At 52.9% G+C, this 13,122-nt stretch overlaps 1 protein-coding gene across 1 annotated transcript in view; it reads right to left on the bottom strand.

The window, feature by feature from the left end:
* The window catches only part of LOC120381555 (zinc finger protein 850-like), a gene marked incomplete at its 3' end in the record, with an annotated part of 120,021 nt that overhangs the window by 26,372 nt on the left and 80,527 nt on the right, over positions 1-13,122 (bottom strand). The window lies entirely within an intron of this gene.

Genomic DNA, 13,122 nt, shown 5'->3' with positions numbered 1-13,122 from the left:
TTCCATCTTTGCAATAATGCTCTGTTTTTACCCACTGGCTCAACATTTTCAGGCTGAGAATTCTGCTCCTCTTTCTCACATGCCATTGCATAACCTGCTGTGATAGAGACAGAAACCTCAGACAGGGATGGAAAGGGGAAGACCAAACAAAACAAGTGCTGAAGACAGGTCAAATAAAAATCAGGAGCTGAACTCCCCCAAACTCTTCCCCCAAATAGGAGAGAGGAGGGGGATGAATTCAGACTCCACCAAATACGCAGGGGGAAGGGAGGAAGCTACTGCCTGGTGTCTGCTAGGATCTATAGGAAGCCATGAACTATATTTACCCTTGCATCTGAAGAAGTGGGTATTCACCCACGAAAGCTCATGCTGCAGAACGTCTGTTAGTCTATAAGGTGCCACAGGATTCTTTGTTGCTTTTACAGATCCAGACTAACACGGCTACCCCTCTGATACTATATTTACCCTGAGGATATGACCCCTGCTAGGGACAATAATGAACCGAGAGACCTCCCCAAGGGCTTTGTTGGGCATCCCAGATGTTTCCTTCAGGCACTTACAGATTCTGAGGTGGTTTAATGTTTCCTCACCTGTGCAGGCAGCTCTCAGGATCTCTCTTTCCTCTGAACCCTGGAGGTCTGGGACCCATGGCTCTTCCCCTTGTTCCTGCTGGGAGATCACATCACGCTGGAAAACTAGAAACCCTGCTCAGATGAAAGAAAACAAAGGAGTTCAGTTGATTTCATAAGACTTGGGCATAAAAAAAACATTCTATTCATTTAACTTCAGTGCTTAGTGTGACTTGGTGGGCCAGGGGCAGTTCTCACTGAAAATGCCAAAGTTAGGGCAGGCTGAAAAAGGGAGAGCAGATGCTCCCAAAATTGCTGGTTAACATTGAAGTTAAACTCACCGACCAGTCACCAACTGTGCCTCTGATCACCCACGCGGGTTATCGAGAAGCTGAAAAGAGAAATCACACGGCCCCCTTTATTGCATCCCAGTTCTCTGACTCCTAATCAGCACCTACGTCCAGTACAGTGAGAGGTTATTTAAAAACTCTGCTCACATAAACAAAGTGTTCCTCTGACCCCAGAGGGTCAGCCACATCACCAGGTCAGTATAGGTTTGGATATTACCCAAAATTCCATCCTTCCAGACAATCCTTTAGCATCTAAACTACAGGTATAAACGAAGGAAAGACAGAAAGAAGTTAAATGGGAAAGCAGTCAGATACATTCCAAAATGGATATATCAGGTTCTTAGGAGTATTGGTGAGTTGCTGGCTTGAAAGTCTGTCTGGATCACATCCACAGCTTGGATGGTCATTCAGTCCTTTGTTCCAGGGTTCAGTTTGTAGAGAAGTTGCTCCAGAGGTAGGAAGGGGGATTGAAGACAAATGGAGATGATGCAGCTGCCCTTTACATTCCTTTTGCCATGTGGCCTGTACTTCCTGTGTCCCAAACACAAGCTTCACAGCACGTGGCAAGGAAAAGCCTTGGAGTTCTCATTACACAGGCATACCACGGCATGTCTTGCTGACTCAATAGGTGTATCCCCTTGGTCCTTTCCATGGGCTCATTGTATAGCTGATGACCCTGAATGGGCCATCAAACAGGCTAGGCAGTGTTGATGCCAATTTGTCTGGGGGTGTCACCCAGAAATACTGCACAAGTCTGGAAATACAGATATACTCTACACACCTATAACTCACAATACAAAGGTGATACAAACATAGAAACAATATTATCATACTTGGCAAATCATAACATTTTCACTGACACTTGGTATGGCATATCTAGCATGATTCATTGCAAATTTATCAGATTATATTATTTTATTATTAATACCAAAGTGTCTCACAATTCCATACAGTGTCACACTTGGTAAACCAGTGAATTCCCAGGACCAGTTCCCCAGGTCCTTGAAGACGCCAAACACTGTGCTTATGAAGGATTGAAATACCAACATATCTGCTGGGAACACACACACAGACACTGTCAGTCTATACCCCTGTGTTCACTCTTCTAGAAAATTATGATCAATTTTGTACACAGTATGGCTTGTGAGGTATCATTTGAAAACGCATAATCTTCTGAATATTATCCTCCTGTTAAAATGTGTAGTAACACTGTATGTAAAGTTATGAGATTTTACTGTATGAGATTACTGAAAAAGTTACAATTCTGGGGAACACCCACAGAGCAGTTCCTCAGAGACAGCAAGGCAAACAGCTGGTCAAACAGCCATTCTCCTGGAGGGGGAAGGTGTGAAGAAGACATTTACATTCCATCACAGGGACCTCTTGAAGCTGTTGTGGAAAACGACCACACGATTGATTTTGAACCAGCTCAGCCTGAGGCTCTTTTCTTGGTTAGTGCACAGGGGGCGACAGCTATTGGAATACTGTCCCCCTGAGCTAAAAATCACACAAGCCTTTTAAAGCTTAAAACCCCAAACAACCACACATACGTCGCACATTAATTTCCTTATTTGGAATATATTGCAAGATGTGATGCAGGTCAAAAGCGAGCTGAACAATCAGTTTTCCATATTAGGCCTTTCCTCTTATTGTTATTACACCTGGTGACATGGGAGCAAGACTCTGCATGTCTCAAGAAATGTCACTACCAACCTAGGCCATTTTCACATGCTGGGGTGCAATCCAGAGCAGTGAGGAGTTGTGTCATCTGTAATCCTGGGTGAGATTCAGTGTTCTGCTGCTGGAGCTCCCCTGTCTGGATACCCCCAGCCAGCATTCAAGGACGCACCGAGTGTCTGTGTGATAAGTAACCCTGGACTGGCAGCTCTGACTCCAGCCGCCTGCTTGTTAAACCCCAAGCACATTCTGGTTTGGGTAGAGAAGGCTCAGGGTTTGAGAGAAAGCCGGGGGAAGCTTCTGTTTGTTATGCTGGACCTAACCCCCAGTTTTACTTGAGTAAAGAGGAGATATTTGAGACTGTGTGATACTGCTCCTGTGCTCTGTTCCCAAAGTGTTCTGCAGCAGGGGAGGGTCTCTGGTAGTGTGTGTGTGTCACTGGCATATTGGGGTGATGCTGCAACAGGATAGAGTACAGATGGCATTGTGGGGGTGGCATGAACTTCACTCTTCATTTCCCCTTCCAAGAACAGAGGGGACAGGACTGCTTACCCAGCAAGGTCACATTCTCATAGTTCTGCTGCATGACATCCCAGTAGAGGGCTCTCTGAGTGGGGTCCAGCAGAGCCCACTCTTCCCTGGTGAAATACACAGCCACTTCCTCGAAGGTCACCAGCCCCTGAAAGAGCAAGAGTCCAACACTCAGTACCTGCTGCCCCACTCACAGCCCCACTATTCACGGAACAGCAGCACCAGGTAAAGGGAAGCTCCGTGAGGCACATGTTAACAGAGTCCCACCTCACCTAGCTTAGAGCAGCCAGGCGGCATCAGAGGGTAGAAAGAGAGAACCTTTGTGTCTCCCAGCTGACAGACAGAGGCAGGGTCTTCACATTTATCACATACCTACTAGCCAGAGTTTGATATAGGAGATGGGTCTGTCTCTGGACCCTACTGGTGTCTCCCTGGTAGGAATCCCAACACTCTCCAAATAAAATATATGGAAGAAAGGAGAAGTCAATAGTAAAGAACAGAAGTTAGAAAGTTAGAATTGTAGAGAACTGGTAAAGAAAGCTATCAGAAATCAATGACCAATCAATGACAATAAGAAGGAAGTTTTTAAAAGTATATTAAGTGCAAACTTTACTAGATAGAAATGGCAGAATTATCAAAAATAATGCAGAAGAGGTAAAAGTCCTCAATAAATATTTCTCTCCTGGATTTGGAGAAAACAGATCATGTACTCCTATCATAAGATGTTGACGACGACACTCTTTCCATTCCGACAAGAAGTCATGAGGACATTAAACAGCAGCTATTAAAAGTCAGACATGTTTAAATCAGCGGTCCGGATAACTTGTATCCAAGACTTTCTAAAAGACCTGAAGTCTGACATCTATACTCGTGAAGATAATGGAGCAGCCAATACTGGATTTCATTCATTAATAAAGAATCAAAGAAGGGTAATATGATTAGTGCCCACTAACAAAGGTTTAGAGAAAATAGAGCCTATCAAACTAACGGGATATCCTTACTGGAGGAGATCAAAAGTTTGGTTGCAGCTAATAGTATTGATGTAATTTACCTAAACTTCTGTAAGGGATATGACTTGATCAGCACAATATTTTTACTAAAAAAACTAGACTGATACAAAATAAACACGGCATGCATTAAATAGATTAAAAACTGTGATAGTAAATGGGGAACCAGGGTCGAGTGGATTTCTTTCTAGCAGGTTCCCGCAGGGACTGGTTCTTGGCCCTGTGCTATTTAACATTCTTATCCATGAGCTAGAAGAGAGTATAAAATCATCACTGATAAAGTTTGCAGTACCACAATGATTGGGGTTGGGGGTAACTAATGAAGTGCCAGTAGATTCAGGCTCCATCACTGGGAGTCTGGGAAGTTGTCCCAGCCCTGGCTGGAGGGTTATTTCCTGTTCCACAAAGAGGGGAAGTTCCATTCCCAACTCCTGTGCCTTGAAATTAGGCCCTACCTGACACTACACCCCCATATTCATCATAGTGGTACGGTTATAATATGATTAGGACATAATTATGATGTATTTTGTACAAGATGCATCATGTGTGGTGTCACTGGAAAAGTTATGATTTGCTGAATATGATTGTCCTATTTGTGTGCAAGCATCAAGTTCGAATCTGAAGTTATGGATATTGACTTTGTATCTGTATTTCAAATGTGCTTACTCTGGGTAACACCCACAACGTGATGGTGGGGAGCCCGTGAGGGCCAGGGGGGATGGGGGGCACCAAAATACAAGTTCACCCAGGGCCCCATTTTCTCTAAGGCCAGCCCTGGAGCTGGGTATGGGGGAGGGGCACATCCCCTAAGGCCGCGGTTCTCAGCTAGGGGTCCCTGGGGCTCTGGGGGGCTGCGAGCAGGTTTCAGGGGGGCCTCCAAGCAGGGCCCGTGTCAGACTCGCTTGGGCCCAGGGCAGAAAGCCCAAACCTCCCTGCCTGGGGCTGAAGCCTGGGGCCATGAGCCCTGCCACCAGGGGCTGAAGCCAAAGCTTGAACAATTAGCTTTGTGGGGGGGCCTGTCACATGGGGCCCCAGGCAACTGCCCTGGCTGCCGCCCCCTAACGCCAGCCCTGGCTTTTATATGCAGAGAACCAGGCACATGCAGGGCCATGGAGTTTTTATAGCACGTTGGGGGCCTTAGAAAGAAAAAGGTTAAGAACCTCCCCCCCCCCAGCCTCCCTGGTGGGTGCCCCTCACATCTCACAGCAGCCGCTGGTTAATCAGGTCGGGCTCCAGCCCTGGGAGTCTGGCCCATTTTCCTAGCTCCACCTAGGGGGGTTGTTTCCTGTTCCACAAATTAGAGCATTTCCACCCGCTTACCTCGTGGGTCTGTTCCTAGAATGGAAGCCACATATTAAACAAGTCCCAGCAGGTTTGCTACACCCTGGCCTCTTCCCATTCTCCCCCCCCGTGAATGTTTTGGCTACTCCAACCTCCAAACCAGACTGCCCAAACCTCCCTCCTCCGGTGTATTTGCTGTCCCTTCCTCCAGCAGGAACCCAGCAGGAACCCCCAATAACCCCTACCTGAGCTGGCGCCACTGCAGCCATTTCCCTTCCCTGTCCCATGGGAGGATGGGATGAACTGGAGCGAAACATGGACGACATCCTGCAGCCTGGCAGGGCGAGAAGGGCAGTTGTGGGGTTTCAGAACAGGCTTTAGTTCATGTCACATCACGATTCCCCAGGATCTTTCCCTGCAGAGACACAGCCTAGGTTCTGCCATGCTGGGAACATGCTCCATCTCTTTATTGCAGGAGACCTGGCCCTCCTGCCAGGCTAAGCCCACAGGGAGATTTTTCAGCCTCCCAGTAATAAAGTCTCTGAACAAAATGCTGGAAAGGAGCAGAACCAAAGGGGCTGGGCCGGCTCCATAGGGACACTGGCTCCTCCCTTCCCCTCCTGTGCAGCCATGTCCTGTCGCTGGCAGAGACCGGCCCCATCTCCCCAGAGGCAGCCGTGTCTGCGGGCTCCCCAGCCAGCACCTACTAACCCCACCCACGCTGGGAGTGACACAGGACAGCAAATTCCCACCCACCCAAGGACAAATTGCTGCAGATAAACGGGCTGGGTCTACATCCCAAAGCTGAGGAGAACTGAAGAATTACAGAGAAAATAGGGCAAAATGAAAGACTAAAGAGTCAATAATTTTAGGGAAAACGAGGGAATCTCCTTGGATTTTCTAGCCACATGTGGGAGGGGAGAGAGAAGGGAAGAACTAGAGAGAATTGTTCTCAGGTTTTGAGACGGAAAGAAACGGCACAAACAGGAATAGGATGTGAGAAGCTCACCCCCGTGACCATAGGCGTGCACAGCACATTTCATTAGGGTGCGCACCCAGGGAGCCCCCCCCAAGCCCCCCCCCCACCACTGCCTCCCACTTCCTGCCCCTGGCTGCCCCCTCAGAACCCCAACCCCCTGCTCCTTGTCCCCTGACTGCCCTCCTGAGACCCCCACTGTAACTGCCTCCCTAGGACCCTACTCCCCACCTGTCCCCTGACCCTTATCCACCCCCCCACCCCCAGACAGACCCCCGGGACTCCCACGCCTATCCAACTGCTCCCCGCTGATCCCAGACACCTCTGTGTTCTTGGGGAAGCAGGGTGCAGTATCCAGCCTGACTCATGAAAGACACCCCCCAGCCTCTGCTTAAACCAAAACCCATCAGAGAAAAACACTTGCAGAGAGTAGTGAAGCGCGTTGGGAGACACACCTAGACCCCTCCTGACAAGGGTGACAAGATTAAGACATCTCCATTAGCATACAGAATGGAGAGCGGAGACGACTCCCCTAGCCTCATCTGCATGAAAGATGGGACAGGAAGCCATCTCTATTTACATACAGAATGGAGAGCAGAGAACCACACTGAATTCTGGGACCAGAAAAAGCAGGGAAGCACTGCATCGTGGGAATCTCTGCTCCAGATGCTAATGAACCTACCCCTGCCCACACCCAGCTAAGCAATTATCAGACCAATTGTAGCAATGGATCCTTAACTGATGTCCAAATAGTGAAGCCGCCTAGTTGCATTGTGAGCTGCCTAGAAGAAAACACCACCCATAGCCAAGAGTGATCAGCTCCTATTGTCTAGTCTACAGAAAACCCTTGAGTTATCAGCCTTGCCTATAAACAAATGCATTGTTCTCCCTTGAACCATTGTATTTTCTCTACAAAAATCCCCACTCACCCTCCAGTCAGGGTGCTGATGCTTAGATTCAAACTAGGCATCAGTTCCACTGGGACTCCATCTTCTCCTGACTGATCGTGCTGGGGGCTCTGCCTGTCTCCAGCCCTCAGGATCCTGAGCTACCAGCATCACCTGGGAACCCTGACCAGTTCAAGCCTCATGGAGTGGCTGAGACCCCCCCACTTTCTCTCTCTTGCTCTGTTTTCCTTTCTACCGTAGCTATTAACCTTTAATAGTGGATGTTAGGTTGGTTTAGGCTCCTTGTGCAGTGATCACCAGTATTCAATACATAACCTGCATGGTTCAGCTGGCTGCTTCTCTCTCTCTTGCTGAACCTCACTCTTTTGTGTTTTTAGCTTCCCCCAGTCACTCTGCAGCAACACGTCTCTTACCTAAGCTACACATCCCTGCAGCGCCCAGAATCCTGTGGGGTTTGCTCATCAAGGAGGTTCCTGCCAGTACAATTGTGATGTGAGAGTGGGGACAGGGCCGTGCTGAATCTGGGACACATATGGGTAACAGCTTGAAAGTGCTGCTTCATCCAGCCCAGTGAGTCCAGGGGCAGATACGGGGTCAGCGTGGCAGTGCTGATTGACCCGGGTCCGCTCAGACTTGCTCTGTTACTGTAGGGGCAGGTGGATGGGTGGGGGCTGATCCGGTTTTGGGGCTGGAAAAACCCAGCCCTAGGGAACCGAGGTCCTGCAGGAGAGCTCCATTGGGAGGGGACGAGCAGAAGGGAGGAGCAGAGCTCCATTGGGAGGGGACGTGCAGAAGGGAGGAGCAGAGCTCCGTATGAAAACACACGTGAGACAAACAGCACATTGATAGAATCACAGAATCCCCTCCCCAGAAAAGTAACCCAAATAAATGAGCGTACCCCCAAGTAATGGGCAAATCTGGTAACACCGCCCCCTGACAGGACCCCCAGAACTCCCGACCCATCCAGCTCCCTCTGCTCCCTGCCTGCCCTGAGCCCGCTCCACCCCCAAACAGGCACCCCCCGAACACTCAACCCATGCAACCCCCCCGCTCCTTGTCCCCTGACTGCCCCCTCCAGAGACCCCCACCCTCTAATCACCCCCCCAACTATCCAACCCCCCTCCCCACCTCCTGGCAGCTCTGTCTAGTGGCTGCTCCCACCCACACACTCAAAGTGGCGGAGGAGGTTCCCTCTCCTTCGGTGGGAAGGTTGCCTAGTGGTTAAGGCACAGGACTCAGGCTCAGGTGTTCTGGGTTTGAGTCTCTGCTCTGCCACAGACTCCCTGTTTAGCCTTGGGAAACTCACTTCACCTCTTTCTGCCCTAGATCCCACCTGCCCAATGGGGCCAACACTGACCCTGCCTCCTGGGCTAAATCCATCCATGGATGGGTGATGGGGGGGGGGGGAATGGAGATACCAACATGGGGAGATGTGGGCTGAATTTCTCCACAGCCGGAGAGCGGGAGCCAGCTCCACAGGGGGGATGGGAGCGAGAGGGGCTCAGGCCAGCTCCACACAGAGTGGGGGTCAGGGATTCAGCCTTTCAACTTCTGCCACTAAGGTGGCTGGTGGGAGCCGGGACTTCAGCCCCACATCTTCTGCCAGGGTCCGGGTTCTCCTCCTGCCCCAGGGCGGCTCCTCTCCCCTCCTCCCCACTGCAGCTCCTGCTGGGGTCTGGGCTTCTCCCCACCTCCCAACCCAGCTTGGTGCTGCTCCTCCCTGCCCCAGCTCGGCTCCCCTTCCCCCCCCCCCCCAGCCGGTATAGGGTGCTTCTCCTCCCCCCAACCCCCTCCAGCCCCCCCCCCCGCCCAGCGGGGGGCCCCGGGGCCCCCGCCGCGGCTGTGGCCGGAGCCGAGCCAGGCGGGCCGGGGGCAGCGATTCACGTGGGGCCCTGGCAGAGCCCCAGCCCGAGCGGGGCGGGCAGCCCCAGGGGACCGGGGCTCTGCTGCTGCTGGCCCCGCCCCACCGACCCCTGGGGCTGTTGGGGGCTCACCCAGCCCCAGGAGCAGGGGAGCAGCGGAGCGGAGCCTGCCCAGCAAACAGCTGATCGCAGCCGCGCCCAGGCCGCCCCCGGGGAAAAGCTCCGCGGAGGCGGCGCCACAAGCTGCCGGCAGCGGGTCAGTCCCGGGGGGCCGAGCACCCGCCTGCAGCCGCCGCAGCCTCCCCCCCCCGGAGCCCCCACGGGAGGGGGGGAGCAGCCTCCCCAGCCGGGCTCAGGGCATTGGGGTGCCGGGGCTCCCCCCCTGCGCACGCCTGGGCCCGGGACACTCACACACACACTCTGCCCCGGGGCTCCCCTGGTGCCCAGAGACCGATCAACCCCCCGCCTGCCCCCCGCCCATCCCCGCCTGCAGCTCCGGCCTCTCCCCTCCCGCCCCGCCAGCCGCACCCAGGGGAGCCCCAGGCTCAGTCCCCACCTGGAGCCCAGAGGGGCCGGGGGCAGCTCCTGCTGCAGCTGAGAACAGCGGCTCCGCTCCGGCCCGGGCGGCTCCAGCGCTGCTGGCAGCACGTGGCCACCAGGGAGCAGCTGCTGGGCCCGGGCTCCTGCGTCACAATGTGCCAGAGCCCCGCCCCCAGGAGCTGCCCCGCCCCCGGGCTGTGCCAGAGCCCCGCCCCAGGAGCTGCCACACCCCGGGCTGTGCCAGAGCCCCGCCCCAGGAGCTGCCCTGCCCCAGCCTGTGCCAGAGCCCCGCCCCAGGAGCTGCCCCGCCCCTGGCCTGTGCCAGAGCCCCGCCCCAGGAGCTGCCCTGCCCCCGGGCTGCCAGAGCCCCGCCCCCAGGAGCTGCCACACCCCCGGGCTGTGCCAGAGCCCCGCCCCCAGGAGCTGCCCCGCCCCTGGCCTGTGCCAGAGCCCCGCCCCCAGGTGCTGCCCCGCCCCGGGGGTTTGCCAGAGCCCCGCCCCCCCGAGCTGCCCCGCCCCTGGGCTGCCAGAGCCCCGCCCCCAGGAGCTGCCCGCCACCGCTGGGATTTGTTCTCCCGCCTCCTTCTTCCCAGCACCCACCGCTCCCAGCTGCTCCCTTCCTGTGTCTGCAAACAGCCCCCGCACCCGGGCGGGCTGCAGCGCCGCTGGGGCTGTCTCCAGTGGCTGAAATTGCCTCCATCTCTAATCACCTGGGGCGGGGGTAGAGGGAACGAAGGGAGGAGATGAGCCCAGGGTGTGAAAGCAGAATTAGGGGGCAGGGAAAGAAGGACTGTTTGGAAAGGTGGAAAGGAAACCCTGTCACCGCTCCTGGGTGATCCAGATGGAGTCAGAAGAAGTTGGGCAGCAGAGGCTCAGATAAATTGAGGGGAACCCCCTGGGTGTCCCAGTGTTGGCCAGGGATTGTACAGCACCTAGCGCAATATGGAGTCCCGATCTCAATCATGGTCTGTGCAGCACCTGGGAGCCCTAATGTCTGTTTCCTGATCACAGGCACTGGGGATGGAGTGAGGGAAACCTCAGCACCTGAAGGGTTAATGCAGCCCTGTGTGCAGCCCCTGCTAGGGTGACCAGACAGCAAATGTGAACAATCGGGACAGGGAGTGGGGGTAATAGGAGCCTATATAAGAAAAAGGCCCAAATATCGGGACATCTGGTCACGCTAGTCCCTACTGCTCTGATGAGGGGTTGGCTTAGAGAGTTGTAGTAATAACAGCAGCAAAGAGTCCTGTGGCACCTTATAGACTAACAGACGTATTGGAGCAGGAGCTTTCGTGGGTGAATCCCCACTTCATCAGATGCACCAATAGTCCCATATGGGCTAGTGGTCAGGATTCCTGGTTTTCATCCATGGGGCCTGGGTTCAACTTCTGGTGTGGGAACAGTGCAGAGCTTTTGCCCAGAGTGGAGACAGGAAATGAAAGGAACAGGAAGGGATCCTGCCAGCAGGGGAGTTAGACAGTGTGGGGAGGGGATCCCAGAAGTGGGGTCGGGGGCAGAGGTCTGAGGGGAGACCAGGGAAGGATCCCAGCAGTGTGGGAAGTTGAGAGCACAGGCCTGGCCTGGGGACCTGGAAGAGTGAATGTGTCCCTCTAAACCCATCAACTGCAGACTAGGCAGGACTGGAAGAATTACATATTTGTTGGTAAATGTCAACTTCTGTGTAAACACACAACCCAATGGCAAAATATTTCCATCGATAATCATCAAAATTGGCAGATGGGCAAAGTAAGAAACATGCTGCTTGAGAACTTACCCTGTTGTAGGAGCAGCAGTGATCTGTGTGCTGCATATAACCTGTATGCCCAAAAGGTCTGTTACACTCCCCCCATCCCCCGCTTGTCTCCTCTCCCTCTCTGAATGCCCGTGAAGTGGCTTTCCCCCTTCCCTCCCTCCTGCAATGCTTGTGGGATGAAGGGGCTGGTTGAACAGCTGGAAGATCAGAAGAGCTCCTAGATAGACAAGGTGTCTGGGACTCTCATTAGGCAGCATTGTGAAAGCACAGCTGAGCACATGGCCCCTTCCCCTTTTAAGGACCTGCTCCTCATGGCCTGCGACTGGAGATGACTTGGCTGCATCTGGCGGGTCACACTCCACCTCAGCCAGTGTCCATGCAGGGTCCATGCTCTGGGTGTGTGAGTGCTGCCTAATGAGAGTCCCAGACACCTTGTCTACCTGGAAGCTCTTCTGATCTTCAACCAGCCTATTCATCCCACAAGCATTCCAGGAGGGAGCGGGAGGAGGAGGGGGAAAGCCACTTCACAGGCATTCAGAGAGGGAGAGGAGACAAAAGTGAGGGGGAGGGGAAGTATAACAGACCTATTGAGCATAGAAACCACTGCTGTTCCTACAACAGCAGGGACAGGCCACTAGGAGCTGAGAAAAGGAAGCCATCATGTTTTTGTCTGGCTTTGAACCAGGGACCTTTTGCATGTTAGGCAAACGTGATAACCACTACACTACAGAAACTCTGTGATGGGGCTGTGCCCTTCCCTTCATAAGAACATAAGAATGGCCATACTGGGTAAGACCAAAGGTCCATCCAACCCCATATCCTATCTGTCAACAGTGACCAATGCCAGGTGCCCAAGAGGGAGTGAACCTAACCGGAAATGATCAAGTGATCTCTCTCCTGCCATCCATCTCCACTCTCTGACAAACAGAGGCTAGGGACACCATTCCTTACCCATCCTGGCTAATATCCATTAATGGACTTAACCTCCATTAATTTATCTGCAAAAAGAACAAAGAGAACATGTGGCACCTTAGAGACTAACAAATGTATTTGAGCAAAAGCTTTTGTGGGCTAAAACTCACTTCATCGGATGCATGCAGTTAAAAATTCAGTAGGAAGATATATATACACACAGGGAACGTGAAAAAAATGGGTGTTGCCATACACACTACAACGAGAGTGATCAGTTAACGTGAGCTGTTATCAGCAGGAGAAAAAAACCTGATTTTGGGAGGGGAACAGGAGAAAGGACAAAGGAAGCAAGTGACGAAGAGAAAAGAGGGATCAGACAGTGGATGGAGCAAGAGGTGAAACAAAAAGGACAAACCCTTATGTCCCCAGTGATTCTAAGAGACAAAATCACAGGTGCAGAATAAAATTCTGCCTCCTTAACCTCGTGTTTTCCATGCCTAGAATTCAACTGTCCCCAGATGGATCAGACTGAACAGGTTTCAAACCTCCAGGAGGCTCTTACCTTCTAAACAGGGACGGCTGTTTTCTAGTAAAATCACTAAAAGGGAAGGAGAAAACTCGAAAGAGGTTCCTCCTGGTGCTCACGTCCGTGAACCCGAATACTCTCTCAGTCCTCAGAGAGAGACCTGGAGAAGGAGAGTTGCTGGAGCAAAGCCACAGGGGTCTCTGAGGTTTCCCTGGCCCCTCGCCCCTGTC

Source organism: Mauremys reevesii, linkage group 14 (assembly GCF_016161935.1).
Source record: "Mauremys reevesii isolate NIE-2019 linkage group 14, ASM1616193v1, whole genome shotgun sequence".
NCBI lineage: Eukaryota > Metazoa > Chordata > Testudines > Geoemydidae > Mauremys > Mauremys reevesii.
This window is presented reverse-complemented; position numbering and strand designations above follow the sequence as displayed.